Source organism: Camellia sinensis, chromosome 1 (assembly GCF_055761805.1).
Source record: "Camellia sinensis isolate YWXY chromosome 1, ASM5576180v1, whole genome shotgun sequence".
Classification (NCBI taxonomy): domain Eukaryota; kingdom Viridiplantae; phylum Streptophyta; class Magnoliopsida; order Ericales; family Theaceae; genus Camellia; species Camellia sinensis.
In genome coordinates, this window is record NC_138961.1 from 247,425,392 (window position 1) to 247,441,752 (window position 16,361).

Genomic DNA, 16,361 nt, shown 5'->3' on the forward strand with positions numbered 1-16,361 from the left:
TATAATAACTTAATCCCTAATGCCTCGGTGTGTTCTACATTTATATCCTCAACAAGATGTCTTAAACTAGGCCTAAGAATGCCTAGAATGGGATGAGGATGCAAAGATGTACATTTAAAAGCATTTTCAGAAAAACAGAGTCCCGCTCGAGCTCAGGTTTCCCCGCTCGAGCGGACATGTAACAAAGGTACACGCTCGAGCGTAAACTTTCCCGCTCGAGCGTACTGTGAAAGTACTGGATGGGTGAAATCTCCGCTCGACGCCCGCTCGAGCTTGAGACATGACTTCGCTCGAGCGCCCGATCCTCCGCTCGAGCGGACTGTAAAACAGTGCCGAGAGATGCTGGATGCTCGAATTCCACGCTCGAGCGGAACTTCCCCCGCTCGAGCGGAAGTGCGAAATCTGGAAAACCCAGATTGCACCTCCAAGCTCAAACTCAAGTTGTTAACAACTCAAAACCGATCCTCTTGGGCTCATTTTCTGGAAAACTCTTGCAAACATATAGAATGGCATGATTCAAAACTCAATTTGAGAAATCAAAGCCCAAGGGTGTTTTATTCAAACCCAATTTCAAACCATTTTTCAAGAACAATATGAACATGCAAACATGCATGGATTCAAACCAAATTCAACCTTCAAAGCTTGTTCAAATGGACTCATTTCTTCAAGAACATGATGAATTCATGGAGTATGACCAAAAGATGGACATGCATGTAACCTTTTGCCATGAAAACAACTCAAACATCTACATTACAAACATGCATGCATGAAATGAGTTCCAAATCAACAACAATGAACCAATTCTAGACTTGAATCACTAGAGGCTCAAGAATCTTACATGAATGAGCTTAAACACAACAAAGAGGGGTTGAATTCCTTACCTAGAGCTTTAGTTACAAGGTGAGGAAGCTAAATTTGCAACCTATGTTCCAATTCCTTCAATTTCCAAGCAAAACCAAGCCAAAAGAGGTGAAATCTAACTCTTTCCCTTAACTCTCTCCCTCTAGTCGGCAAAAGCAAGAAATGAGCTGAGCAAAATGTTTGATTCAAGCATACCAAGGCTCTAACATGTTATAATAAGGGCCCACTAACAATGGCAAAAGTGTAATTACGTCAAACTCTTTAATTAGCTTATTTTAATCTAATTTAATCGTACCTAATCAGTTTTCAGATAATTGTACTATAAAATCACATAAATTATGAGGGTCATGGAACATCAATCGGTTTCTAATTCGGCCGCCGACAAGGCCTTCAATTAGCAGTTTAAACATATAAGCATGAACAGATATTCATACAATCAAACAGATAGAATGCAATTTAACTAACATATACTCAATCAATTTAGTTCCAGTTTTCAGTCAGTCGTTCCAGTACTTTAATCAGTTCATTTATCAGTCAGTTATCAGTCATTATCAGTTCCGTTTAACAGTAATTGGTGATTAACGGTAATCAATCAGTCATTAATCAGTAAACAGTATGAGGGTTGTTACAGTTTACGTGTATTTTGCTGGTTGTAGCTTATCTAGTCTAATTAATGAAGTTTTTTTTTTTATTTTTTTTATTTTCTATCCTTGCACATAAATATAATAATAATAATAATGATAATAAATAAATGAACAAATCACGAATTACTAAAAAAAAAAAAATCCCATCGTGCAGAATGGCTGGACGAACAAGAAATAATAACAACGATAATGATGATGGAGTGCCTGATGGCGATGTCGCTCGAATTATACGCGCGATTGCTGATAGGGTAGGCAATATGCCACCTCGAAACCAAGATCAAAACAAATCTGAAATGATAGCAAAATTTGAAAAGCTACGTCCCCACAAATTCCTTGGTGGATTAAAACCCCATGAAGCTGAAGCTTGGTTAAGACAAATTAACAAGTTGCTAGATACTTCCGACATCCGAAATGAACAAGATAGAGTGACCATGGCGGCATTTCAAATGGAAGGGGAAACAGATCATTGGTGGGAAATGATCAAAAGTACTCGACAAGTAGAGACATTAACTTGGAGACAGTTCGAAGATCTATTCATGGAAAAGTATTTTCCTAACTCGCTAAGACAAGAAATGATTCAAGAGTTCCTCTAACTGAAACAAGGAAAAATGTCAGTCGCTCAATATGCGAACCGTTTTGAAGCTCTTTCACGGTACGCTTCAGCCATAGTAGCAAATGAAGAGGATAAGGTTAGGCGATTTGAATGGGGCTTGGACACAGACATTAGAGGAAGATTGATCGCAGTGCAACTTTCCACCTATGCTCAAATGGTGGATCGAGCTTTAATTGTGGAACGAGAGTTAGCGGATTCCGAACACATTCGAAATCAGCGATCAAGGAACAACAACCAACCACGTGGATGAGGCCCAACCCGCAACACCAGAGACCATCATGCGCTAGCACCTTATGTTGGAGGGTTGCAGCAGCAACAAAAACAGAATCGAGGAAACCAGCAAGGATGAAACTTTGTAAATGAGTGGAAAGGAAAGTGTTTCAGATGTGGTCAGCAAGGGCATCGTCGAAGTGAGTGTCCTCAGGGTGTGGAGCATTTTACGGATCAGCGAGGGGCACAACAATATAATAAATGCCAGCCAGGGCAAGGTTCTAGGCCTACTCAAAATACTCAGGCCAACAAGGGGCAGCCACAAGCCTCTAGGAATGCAGGCCAACCAAGAACACAACCACAAGGAGCTGAAAATGGAAAGAAACTAGGAGGGACTAACCAACAGGCAGTGGGAAGAATGTATGCTCTCCAAGGAGAAGAGAATGTTAGTAACCCAGCAGAAATTCAAAGTATGTTAATCCTTATGAATTCTTAGGTTAAAGTATTGTTCGATTCCGGAGCTTCGCATTCTTTTGTATCTACTGCATGTGTGCCAAGTTTGGGTTTGGAACCTGAAACGTTAGAAATAGCTATAAGTGTTGCTTCACCCTTAGGGAGCCAAACCCGAGTAAATCTAGTATGTAAGTCTTGTGAACTAGAAATCTCCGGTTCATCTTTGATATGTGATCTAAGGGTTATGGATATGTCTGATTTTGACGTCATCCTAGGAATGGACTGGTTGTCAGTTCATCTAGCCATTATTGATTGTTACTATAAGACAGTGACAGCATCCTCCCTTAATGGCACGAAAGTTCAATTTAAAGGAGATAGACAAGATTCTCTAACTCCAACGTGTCGCAAGTTGCAGTGGCATGACCAACTGACTGGATGGTTAGCAAGTTTAATTTTGGAAGACGAAAATTAAAAGGATCCGGAATTACCCCATGTGGTGTGCGAGTACGCTGACGTTTTCCCTGACAAATTACCGGGATTACCTCCAAAACGAGACGTAGATTTCACGATCGAGCTTCAACCTGGGGCTTCACCAATTTCAATAGCACCACATCGTATGGCGCCATCCAAACTTCGAGAATTAAAGGAACAGTTACAAGAACTGTTGAGTACGAAGTTCATCAGACCAAGTACATCCCCTTGGGGAGCGCCAACATTATTCGCGAAGAAGAAGGATGGAACCTTAAGATTGTGCATCGATTATCGACAACTAAATTGAGTCACCATTAAGAATCGATATCCCTTACCCAGAATTGATGACTTGTTCGATCAATTAAGAGGTTCAAAATGTTTCTCCAAAATTGACCTTAGGTCGAGATATCACCAACTTCGTGTCAGAGGAGATGATATACCCAAAACTGCGTTTCGAACCCGTTATGGCCACTATGAGTTTGTGGTAATGCCATTTGGTTTGACGAATGTGCCTGGGGTATTCATGAGTTTATTGAACAAAATTTTTACCCATATTTGGATTGATTTGTGGTAGTATTCATTGACGATATTTTGATATACTCACGATCAGAGGAAGATCACGAGCAATATTTGAGAACCGTTTTGCAAATTCTAAGAGAGAACCAATTATATGCTAAAGCTAGCAAATGTGAATTTTGGTTGAGAGAAGTAAAATTCTTAGGTCATGTTGTGTCTGAATCAGGAATTTCAGTGGATCCTGCTAAAGTAGAAGCAGTAATGGGGTGGAAACAACCTAAAAATACGTTTGAGATTCGTAGTTTCTTGGGATTAGCAGGTTATTATAGGAGATTCAGTCAAGATTTCTCCAAATTAGCCAAGCCGATGACACGCCCAACGCAAAAAGGAGTAAAGTTTGAATGGAACTAAGCGTGTGAGCAGTCATTTCAAGAACTCAAGAAGAGATTGACAAGTGCTCATATATTAATCATACCCGAACGTGATGTTGGGTACACTGTTTATTGTGATGCCTCTAAAGAAGGGTTAGGTAGTGTGTTAATGCAAAACGAGAAGGTAGTCACTTACGGATCAAGACAATTGAAGAATCATGAGAAAAATTATCCTACTCACGATTTGTAATTGGCGGCTGTGGTCTACGCACTTAAGACTTGGCGACATTACCTTTATGGCAAAAAATTTGAGATATTTACCTATCACAAAAGCTTGAAGTCCTTGTTCACACAAAGAGATTTGAACATGAGGCAGAGATGCTTGATGGAGTACCTTGAAGATTACCAATTCACCTTGTCTTATCATCCCGGGAAGTCCAATGTTGTAGCAGATACACTAAGTCGAAAGACAAGAGAGATTGTAGCCAACATAGCAATTAAAGAATGGGAAATGGTAAGCACCGTGAATGGGTTTAAGTTACAACCAGAGACTCAGAATGGGAAGGGTAGGTTGTTTACAATAGTTACAACACCCCAATTTCTTACCAAAGTGTTGGAAGCCCAAAGATTTGATCAGGAGACTGACTTCATCAAGGCCCGATTAGTGTCCGGGGAATTTTCGCCGGATTGGACGCTCCATCAAGATGGTAGTTTAATTTATTTACATAGAATTTTTGTGCCAAACATTGAACAATTAAGAGAGGAAGCACTTAAAGAATTTCACCATTCGGTTTTTGCGATTCATCCGAGAGGAAACAAGATGTACCAGGATTTTAAGCGACAGTATTGGTGGAGTGGAATGAAGAAGGACGTTGCTCAATTCGTATCTAAGTGCTTGACGTATCAGCAAGTGAAGGAAGAACATCAAAAGCCGGCAGGGAAACTCCAACCTTTACCAATACCTAAGTGGAAATGGGAACACATAACAATGGATTTTGTAACAGGATTACCCCGGTCGCCGCAAGGCCATGATGCCATTTGGGTGGTAGTTGATCGATTAACTAAGACGGCACATTTCCCACCAATAGGACCAGCAGGCACACTCGAATCTTTAAGTCGATTATTTATTCGAGAAATCATTAGATTGCACGGAGTACTAGTCTCAATAGTGTTAGATCGTATAGCGATCCCGGTTGTCCCTTTTCTGTTTTGTTGTATTCCGGACTCAGTTCCGTGATGTTGGTGGTGGTACACCTTGCTGTCGTCCCTTAATTCCGTTTGATTGAGTTTTAGGATGTTTTGGGCGGGGTTGTTACAAGTTGGTTAGGCCTTGGTTTCAATTCCTTGTTGTCCAGTTTTTAGGCGTTCCGCTCGAGCGGGTATTCTTGCGCTCGAGCGGAGATTGCATACTCCCAGTATTTCGTGTCCCCGCAAAACTTCTGCAGGTGTGATTTTTACGCTCGAGCGGGTTTCTTTACGCTCGAGCGGTGGCACTCGAGCGGGTTTGTTGGCGCTCGAGCAGGTAGTGCCTTTGGGTGTAAGTTCTGGGAGCAGGAAATCTGTGCTCGAGCGGACTGGTTTTCGCGCTCGAGCGAGTTTACTTTATTCTTGTGTCTTGGCGCTCGAGCAGGTCTTTTTGCGCTCGAGCGGACCTAGTTTTTATTCTTGACGCTCGAGCGTTGTGTTTTTCGCTCGAGCGGGAATGTCGTATATCAGTTGGCTGTGAGGCAGTTTTAAATCACTTTTTCTCATCCTTTCTCTCTCTTACTTTTCCGAAAAGGCCATTTGAGAGCCTCTCTCTCTAAAACCTTGCCTTCTCTCTAGATATTGACTTAGTTAGGGTGTTTTCCTCACCTTTGGCCTTTATAAAAAGGTTGTTGATCGTCGAGGGCTACCTTTTGATCCGAGAAACTCGTGATTTGGAGCAACTTCATTTTCACCATCTTCCTCGTCGGGTCTCATCTTTTGAGGTACGGATTCCTACTCACTCTTATGGGTTCTAACCTAGATTTTGAGCCTATTGTTTAAATGGTTGATTTTGGGACTTAGGGTTTCAAAATGTGTTAAAGAGGGTTTTATGATTTTGGGCTCATAATATGTATTTTGGGTTTCAAAATGATGATATTGTTGTTGGTTGGTAATATTGGAACCTTTGGGTTAATATCGAGAGTTGGGGGTAAAAGCCCTAAATTGCTGTTTAAAAATTAATTGGTATAATTAATTTGAGAAAATTGTGAACTTATGGAATTGAGTTGGAAATAATGAAATTGGCTCATTATGTTGTGAAATGATGGAGTTAGATTTATAAATCGCTCACTTTTGAAAACATTGATGTTTTATCTGTTGGAGCTTTTATTATCTGTTTAGAAATAATTGCTTGGGCTACTGGTGGAGGGTAGTTTTGATTGTTGTAGACAATGCATGATGATTAGGCAAACTAAAACTAATCAATTGGATATGTCATAGAATATGACAGTTAACAGAATACATTAACGTTATGTATTGATTGATTGTGTATATGACCTTTGTGTAGGGGTGTCCGCGGTTCGGTTTAGGACGGTTTGCGGTTCGGTTCGGACCCGCTCGCATCTATGCGGTTTGGGGAAAAATCAACCCGCAACCGCCCGCAATGCGGTTTGCGGTTTGTGCGGATAGGGTTCGCGGGTGTGCGGGCGGTTGCGGGCGGTTTGCGGATTGAACTTTTTTTCCAAAAAATTATTTTTAAACCTTTTTTTTCTCTCATTTTGTCAATCTTTATTTTGAACCTTTTTTCTCATATTTTCTAAAATACTCCAACATTAATAATTAATGAACTAAAACTTATAAAAAAAACTTATAAAATAAAAAACACAACAAATTCAATTCATAACCTAAACAAATCATTCAAAATCTACATTCTATCATTAACTTGCATTCATCCTATCCTACATTCATCATTCATAATCCAAATAAGAAAATCCTACATTAAAAATTAAACATTCATCCTTCCTAACCCAAAAAAAAAAGAAAAAAAAAAAATTCTTCATTAGCTTACATTCATCCAAAATGCCAAAAAAAAAATAAAAATGCATTAAGTTACATTCATCCAAAACCAAAACGCAATTAAAAAAAAAAATTGTCAAACTTAGACTTCATTCAATACAAACCCATGAAATAAAATTGAAACACTTCTAAAATATCAAACTTCATCTTCATGAATCACATCCAATTCAACTTTAACAAATTCCAATTCCAATTCCATGCATTTGGTTGATGAACCCTACACAAACAAATTGAAAAAATATAAACTTTGATCTTCAATTATAAATAGTAAGAAATGAAAAAATAAAGAAATGTCTATATATTGCATCTCAATATAGTAAGAAAATGTGTTGAGTATATGAAAAATTACCAATGAACAAATGGATATTAGACATCAATTATAGCATCAACATTATAGGTTGAAGTTGAAGATGAGCTTGATTCCAAAGTACCTAATTAGAAGTCAACAAGAGAAGATTAATAAAACTTACATTAGAAAATGAATAATAATACAAATTAAAATAAAGATAAATAAATTATCATTTACCCGAGTCATATTGCTCAAATTCTTCCACATCATCCATCGCTTTTCGAAGAGAAATTGGAAGGTTGCTTTGAAGCCAATTTTGAGTACATACAAGAGCTTCAACCATAGAAGGTGAGAGTGAACTACGAAATGGGTCAAGAATACGCCCTCCCGTACTAAAAGCCGACTCCGATGCAACGGTAGAAATAGGCATGGCCAACACATCCCTAGCAAGTTGTGATAACACCCTATATTTGGTTGCATTCACCTTCCAATAATCCAAAATCTCAAATGTTTGATTCTTTGCAAAATGTTCAACCTCGGATAAATATTGTTCCAATTCCGACTTAGATCCACTAGTGCATCGCCCCTCCAAATAGGAACTAAATTGGGAGTCAACTAAAGAATAGGGATCATCATCATCATCATCTTCCACCATATTCACAACTTCACTCACACTTGGAAGTTTCTCATGTGAAGGATAAAGTGTAACATAATGGCTATACAAACGACTCAAGCAACTCTTAACCTTGTCTACCATCTCTTCCACCTTCCTATTATCTCCAAGAAATAAATTGGAAAAACAAAACTCCAAGTATGTCATTTTTTTGGTAGGATCAAGAACCACCGCAACATACAACAACAAATTGATTTTACTTCCATCCCCCCAATACTTGCTAAACTTTAGCTTCATAGTCTTTGCCATTGTGCTCAAAGTATCATCCTCCTCTAAAATTAATTGATTAATTTTGCTTTCAATAACAAACATCTCTTTGTAAAAAGCATTGGAAGTAACAAAGAGAGACCCCGAAAATTTCTTGGTTGCAACATAAAATAATTTTAAAAACCTCAAAAAAATTCTACACTTTGTCCAATCCAACTCATTCGGACTTCTTCTTATGCCACCATCAACATCCTTGAAATAAGGTTCAAAGTTGGAATCCACAAACTTCAATCGGTTAAAAGCCTTCTCATACTTTTCGGCGGCCTCTAACATCAAATAGGTAGAGTTCCACCTAGTTGGTACATCTAGGCATACAAGAGCTTTTGAATCAAGTTTGAGTGTGGCCGCACACTTCTTAAAAACATCATGCCTATGAGGAGAAGACCTCACATATCTCACCGCAAGTCTAATGTTGGCAATAGAATCATCCATTTCTTTCAACCCATCACTCACAACAAGATTAAGAATATGTGCACAACAACGCATATGAATAAACTCATGTTGCAAAATAGTCCCCTTCCAATCTTTGGTTATCGTTTTCAAATATTGAATGGTAAGATTATTTGAACTAGCATTATCAACTGTTAAGGTGAATATGCTATCAATGTTCCACTCAATCAAACACGACTCAATTTTTCGACCCAATGTTTCTCCTTTGTGATCCTTAACTTGTTGAAAATTTATGATTCTTTTTTGAAGTTTCCAATTATCATCAATGAAATGAGCGGTCAAACACATGTAACACAAATTCTGAATAGATGTCCAAGTGTCCGTAGTAAAACAAATTCTACGACCCTTCATGGCCTTCTTTAACTTATCCCTTTCATTCTTGAATATATTGAGCACTTCTCTAGATATGGTTTGACGAGAGGGAATTGGTGTGAATTTGGGTTGCATGACATTACAAAATCTTCTAAACCCAACACCCTCCACAAATCTAAATGGCAACTCATCGATGACCACCATCTCTGCAAGAGCCCTTTTACAAGTATCAAAATTAAAAATTGTTGCTACAACCTCAACACCCTCTTCATTTTGCTTCGGTTTAAGATTTAGTGTTTGTTGACCATCTGTATCCCTATTTGGATATTCTTTACAATTGGGTGTATGACTCCTCAAATTACTAGTCCCATGAGTTCTAGAGTCAGCCATATACTCTTTCTTACAATATTTACATACGGCTCTACGCTTCCCATCGGTCCCTACAACCTTGTCAAAATGATCCCAAATTGTGGATGGTGCTCTCCCCCCTCCACTCTCACTCTTTCTCTTTGGGAGTCTAAGAGGCTTAGGTTCAAGTTCAGGTTTGGGTTCGACTAAGAGAGGATTCATTTGAGAATTAGAGGATTCCGGAGGTACAAGATTGATTGCGGGAGATTGAACACTATCCTCCATTTAAACTGAATTACAAAAATACAATCACAGAATCAATTTTACAGACAGATTAAATAAACAGATAGAACAAACAGATTATTCTATACTCAATTTTACAAACTAGGGGATTACAAAAATACTATCCTATCCTCCATTAAATAAACAGATTCTACTGATTGATTAAATAAAAGAAACAAATTCAACTAAGACACAGACAGATTACATAATCTGAATTAAATAATCTGAATTCCAAAAATTAAATAAAAATTATATGGCTGACTCAAACAGAAATTATATGGCTGACTCAAACAGAATTAAATAATTAAATAATCAGATTCAAACAGAAATTAAACACAAAAATAAAAACAAAAATTAATCAAAAATTAAACAGATTCAAACAAACAGATTTAATAGATTCCAAAAATTAATCAAAAATTAATCAAAAACAGATTCCAAAAACAAACAGATTTAATCAAAAATTAAACAGATTCCAAAAATTAACCAAAAACAAACAGATTCAATAGATTTAAATAAAACAAACAGATTCCAAAAATTAAATAATCTGAATTCCAAAAATTAATAAACTAAGATCAAAACAGATTCAAGTAAGGCACAATTAAAATCACATCTGTTGGTCCACAACAAAAATCAGATTTGTTTTGGTCCACAAAAAATCAAATCTGTTCGTCCACCAAAAATCAGAGATGAGATATCACCTGTGATGTGAAGTAGATCGGCTGTGCAATGTTCAAAATCGGTTGTGCGATGATGAAAAAAATCAGAGATCACCTGCGAAGAGTAGATCGGAGATGAAAAAAAATCATAGATGAAAAAAATCAGTTCTTTTTTTGTTGTTCATCCACGATTGAGAGAGAGAGAGAGAGAGAGAGAGAGAGAGAGATTGAGAGAGAGAGCTCACCTTTGAAGCAGATCGGCTGTGTGATGATAAAAAAAATCAGAGATCACCTGCGAGATCACCTATGAAGTAGATCGGAGTCGGAGATGAAAAAAATCAGTTTTCTATTGTTCATCCACAACAAATCAACGATCGGACAACAAATCAACGATCGGGAGAGAGAGAGACAGAGATTGAGAGAAATAGAGTTCACCTGTGAATGAATGAAGTAGATCGGCTGAGAAGGAGAGTGATCGATCGCCGATCGGTGCGTGTGTGCACACTGCAGAACCGAGGAGAAGAGAGTGAGGAAGAGAGTGAGATGAGACTCAGAGAGAGAGTGAGTCAGTGAGGAGGAGGAGAAGCCGATTAGATATTAGGGTTTTTTTTTTCCTTTTGTTTTGTTATATGAGTGAGTTGGTGAGTCAAAGAAATATGGACGGTTAGATTTGGTTTGGAAGAAAAAAAAAATTAAATTAAATTAAATGCGGGCGGGTTGGGCGGGTGCGGTTCAAACCCGCAACCCGCCCGCAACCCGAAATTCATATAAAATCCAAACCGCACCCTACCCTAATGTGTTTGCGAAACCGCCCACATGCGTGCGGTTCGGTTCGGGTAGGGCGGTTTGGGCGGGTCGGATGACCCTATGCCCAGCCCTACCTTTGTGTATATATGCATTGTGTGTATGTGGGAGGAGATAGGGGATGCACTCCACGGTTTAGGGAAAGATAGGGGATGGACCTCTAAACCGGATGTTGTTTGGGAGGAGATAGGGGATGGACTCCACTGATACAGCTCATATGCTTGTCAGATAATGTGTTGATACAGCTCATATGCTAGTCATTGGAAGTGTCGATACAGCTCATATGCTTGTCATTGGAAGTGTTGATATAGCTAATATGCATATCTGTTGAAATGTGGGTACAGCTTGTATGCTTACCTGTTGAGATGTTGATACAACTAGTATGTTTATCCATTGTGATAATGAGAAATGTTTAATATGAGTCACTGTCTCATATAAGTAGTTGGCCAGGTTCTGAGCCATTGATGTAAATTGTGAAATTGATAAGACATGGAAACTGAAATGAAACATGAACGTAGTGGTCATGATATGGAAATGGGTTATGAATTGGTTGATGAAAATTGAACATTTATCAATTGCTGATGTCTTAGTTATTGCTCATACTGTGTTTAGCATATCTCTACTGGGCGTTGGCTCACCCTTTATGGGACATTATTTTCAGGTACAGGTAGTATGCTACCCCCAAAGACATAGCTTGGATGATGATGAGAGTTGAGGACTCTTTCTTTTGTTTATTTTGATGTATTACATGTAAATTCAAGCCAAGGGCTTAATATGTATTGAGTTAGTACTCTTTTTTTTTTTGTAACCAAGTGTTAACTTGGAAAGCTATAAGCCCTTAGGGCATTTGCTTTTGTTGTTAACATATAATACAGTTGTAAGAATTACTCTGATGAATAGAAATGGTTGATTTCTTTTGTATCAATGCATGTCTAAAATGTTGGTTTAATGTTATTATTTTGAGGGCGTTACAGATCGTGATTCTCGTTTTACGTCACAATTCTGGCAAAGTCTGCAAAAAACCTTGGGTACAGAGTTGTGTTTTAGCACAGCTTTTTACCTTCAAACTGACGGTTAATTAGAAAGAACAATTCAGACTTTAGAAAACATGCTTCGAGCTTGTATGATGGACTTTAAGGGTAGTTGGGAGAAACACTTACCACTAGTCGAATTCTCTTACAATAACAGTTTTCAAGCAAGTATTGGTATGGCATCGTATGAACCTTTGTACGGACGACCTTGCCTGTCACCAATATGTTGGACAGAAGTCGGAGAAGCACCTCTTTTAGGGTCAGAGTTAGTTCAAGAAACTACCGAGAAGGTGAAACTAATTAGGCAAAGACTTGAGACCGCTTGGAGTAGGCAGAAAAGCTATGCAGATCAAAGGAGAAGACTTTTAGCATTTAAAGTTGGAGATTATGTATTTCTGAAAATACAGCCTCGCCGAAGAGTTGTTCGTTCCAGAAAGAAGGGAAAGTTGTCACTTCGCTTCATTGGGCCTTTCAAAATCTTGGACAAAATAGGAGAAGTGGCATACTGTTTGGCTCTACCACCTCAATTGGCTGGAGTATATAATGTTTTCCACGTCTCTATGCTACGAAAATACGAGCCACACTCTTCTCACATCATCAATTGGGAGGAAATTAACCTTGATGAAGACGTGATATTTGAAGAAAAGCCTATCAAAATTTTAGATCATCGCGAGAAGAAATTACGATGTAAAACTATACCGTTGGTTCGAGTTCTCTGGAGACATCGTGAGACGGAAGAGTCAACGTGGGAACGAGAAGATATGATGCGTGCCAATTACCCTCAACTTTTTGACTCTAAAGGTACGAATTAATTTCGAGGATGAAATTTTTTTGTAGGAGGGTAGATTGTGAAAACCCATATTTAAATTATTCTTAAAAGAAAATAAATAAATAAATTAATTAATTAATGTTATTCAAAATCTACCTAAAATATATAATAGTGCAAAAAAAAAAAAGTTTTAAATTAACCCAATTCAATCACTAACAAAGACCTTATTAAGAATAAAAATATTGGATGTTCAATAATTATTGTTATAATTTATTAGTTAAAAAAAATGGAAAGAATCAGATTCGGTGGCAAGGATATGCCACATGCTAACTTGCATGTAGGCTTTGTAAATTCCACCACATCATGACTCTTGGATACAGTAAAATTGTGGCAGAGAATAACATAATGAGAAAGAGAAAAAGAGAGAGAGAGAGAGAGAGAGAGAGAGAGATCTGTCTATATATACCCTAGATAGACTACGTTTATTCTCACATACAAACAAAAGAAATATATACGGGTGAGGAGAGATTCAGTAGAAGGAAAAGAAGAGGGGATGGTTAAGGAAGCAAAAATTTTCTACCATTTCGTTACCCATTTGAATCCTACTATTATGTAAGAAAACCCTCTCAACCCTCTCATTTCTTTTTATTAGTGAAGTTTTCAGATTATGTTCTTGTGATTAAAATGACTACTCATAAATAGAAATTTTATATATATGTGTAGGAATTTTGTGATGTGTATATCAAGTGTTTAAAGATGTTGATAGTCTTAAAATCATCTTATTATTGTAAAGAAATAAGCTTACATGTGTAGCTTATACATTTAAAGAGAAGATTGAAAATAATTAATCTGTTTTGAATTTGCCAGAATGTTGCCCGAATTTTTAGACAATTTTATACTCAAAATTTCGAGATGATTTATTCTACAAAGTTGTTGATAATGATGTCTAGTTCATCCAGGAATTTTGGAAACAATTTGTGAGCTTTTTACGAATTTATACAAATTTTTAACTAAATCTGAAACTGTGAGACAAATTTTACTATGTATTTGAAATTTATTTAAAATTATATACTAAGCCAAATCTGGTAATTTCTAACTAAAAGATGAAATTTGAGAAGTCTAGTTTCATGATAAATTTTTAGATTATGGATTTGATCTATAAAATTAAGCATGGAATTAATGTAAGGAAATGTGACAAACCTGTGTCATAAAGATTGCTGAAAATTTTACAGGATTATTTACATCTTATTTTTCTGAAATTCTTTTTGAAAAGTGACCCAAACATCCCTATTGAGTATTCTGTTCAATTGCACGAATTTTAGGATTGTGTAAATAATTTATTTAAAATTTTAATATCTAAGTTATTATGTTTATACCATGATTTAAATTAATTGTCTGTTAAATTTTAGACATTGAATTATTATTGTGTGACATGTATAATGTTTTATGTTGGGAGTTTTTTTTTTTTTTTTTGTTGGCATGACATTATTGGTGATTGAGAATTGAATAATTTGTGTTTAATATATAAAGTTATTGATAAAGGACTAATACCGGGTATTCAGGGTGAACCCTGGTTTTTAATAATTTTTAAGTAAATTGTGTCGCGAAACCCTAAGATGGCACGGGGATTATTTGAACCCTTATCATTATTTGGTTTTGGAATAAGGGTGGATGTGCAGCTGGCACGCATTCCCTGGCAGACCGTTCCTTTGGGGCAGACCACGGATGTCACGGCTTGGGTATATAACTCCGGGCGTGGGCATCTTTGGTAGTTCTTGAATATTTGACCAAGGGGGGGTTTCCAAATTAACCGTGGCCATGACTTAGTGGTTGGTAAGTTAAACCTCTTTGGCGAGATTTCAAAGGTCACCTAAGTTATTAAAATTATTTGAATTATTTTATTGGTTGTAATTTATGTTTACAATTATATTATTATCTCGTGTTTATAATCTCATTATTTTCTCTCAAAAAAAGAATGGTAGGTTGGTTATGTTTTCTTACTGTGTTACAAAACTCATGGCATATATTTTGTTGCCCTGGCGTTTCATGCCAGATTATGTCGAGAAAGGGACTGAGGCTGAAATTGGAGCTACTGCTAATATCGAACCTTGGCTAACTTAGAGTCAAAATTTTATCAAAATAAAATCCTGTTATTTCTTGTATTAGTATTCAACTATGTTGTGACGTTGTGTGTGAACTTGTAGTTTTATTTTGTTGTTGGACTTTGACTATGTAAGAATTTAAAAGTTCCCAATTAGTAGCTAAAATTTTATCTAGCAAGTTATTGTTATTTAAATCTTATGACGTTTCAAAAAAAAAATTTGGGGCGTCACAAAGAAGAACCCAAGAAACTATGGATACCAAAAACCAACACTTGATTGTCATCTTATAGGTTTGTCTTAAGTCCAAAGCTAAAAAAGGGAAGTGGTACCTTGATAGTGGATGTTCCAGACACATGATCGGAGATAAATCTTTCTTTACTACACTATCATCCAAAGATGGAGGCCTTGTTATTTTTGGAGACAACAAGAAAGGAAAAATCATCGGTATTGGTAGCATCGGTATTTTTCCTAACCCTTCTATTGAAAATGTTTTACTTGTTGATGGACTTAAGCATAACCTACTTAGTATTAGTCAATTATGTGATAAGGGTAATCGAGTTATTTTCAATAAATCACATTGCACAATTGAAAACACAAATGATCATCAAACTTTATTCGTTGGTAATCACCATGATAATGTTTATGTTTTTCATCTTAATGATCTCTATACTAGTGATGTTAAATGTTTATATATTAATAATGAAAATAGTTGGTTATGGCAAAGAAAACTTGGCCATGCTCATATGGATTTAATTGCTAAACTTTTGAGGAAGGATTTGGTCATTGGACTTCCAAAAATTAAATTTGAAAAAGATCATCTTTGTAGTGCTTGTCAACAAGAAAAACAAACTAAAACATCATTTAAATCAAAATCTCATATTTCCACAACTAGACATTTACAACTATTGCATATGGATTTATTTGGTCCCTCAATGACATCTAGTCTAGGTGGTAAACGTTATTGTCTTGTTATTATTGATGATTATTCAAGGTTTACATGGGTTATGTTTTTAACACACAAAGATGAAACATTTTCTTCTTTCACAAAACTCTGTCGTAGAATTCAAAATGAAAAAGGCTTTCTTATTACTAATATTCGAACCGACCCTGGTAGAGAACTTGAAAATGAGAAATTTGTATTGTTTTGTGATGAGCATGGTATTGGACATAATTTTTTAGTACTTAGAACCCCTTAAC

At 36.8% G+C, this 16,361-nt stretch overlaps 1 long non-coding RNA gene across 1 annotated transcript; it reads right to left on the reverse strand.

The window, feature by feature from the left end:
• Nucleotides 1–10,476: 10,476 nt before the first annotated feature.
• On the reverse strand, nucleotides 10,477–11,332 carry LOC145805645 (uncharacterized). The gene is made up of 3 exons (XR_014347925.1): nucleotides 10,894–11,332; nucleotides 10,704–10,762; nucleotides 10,477–10,573 (listed from the first exon to the last, which is right to left on the reverse strand). It is a non-coding gene; the product is annotated as an uncharacterized LOC145805645 (long non-coding RNA).
• Nucleotides 11,333–16,361: the final 5,029 nt, after the last annotated feature.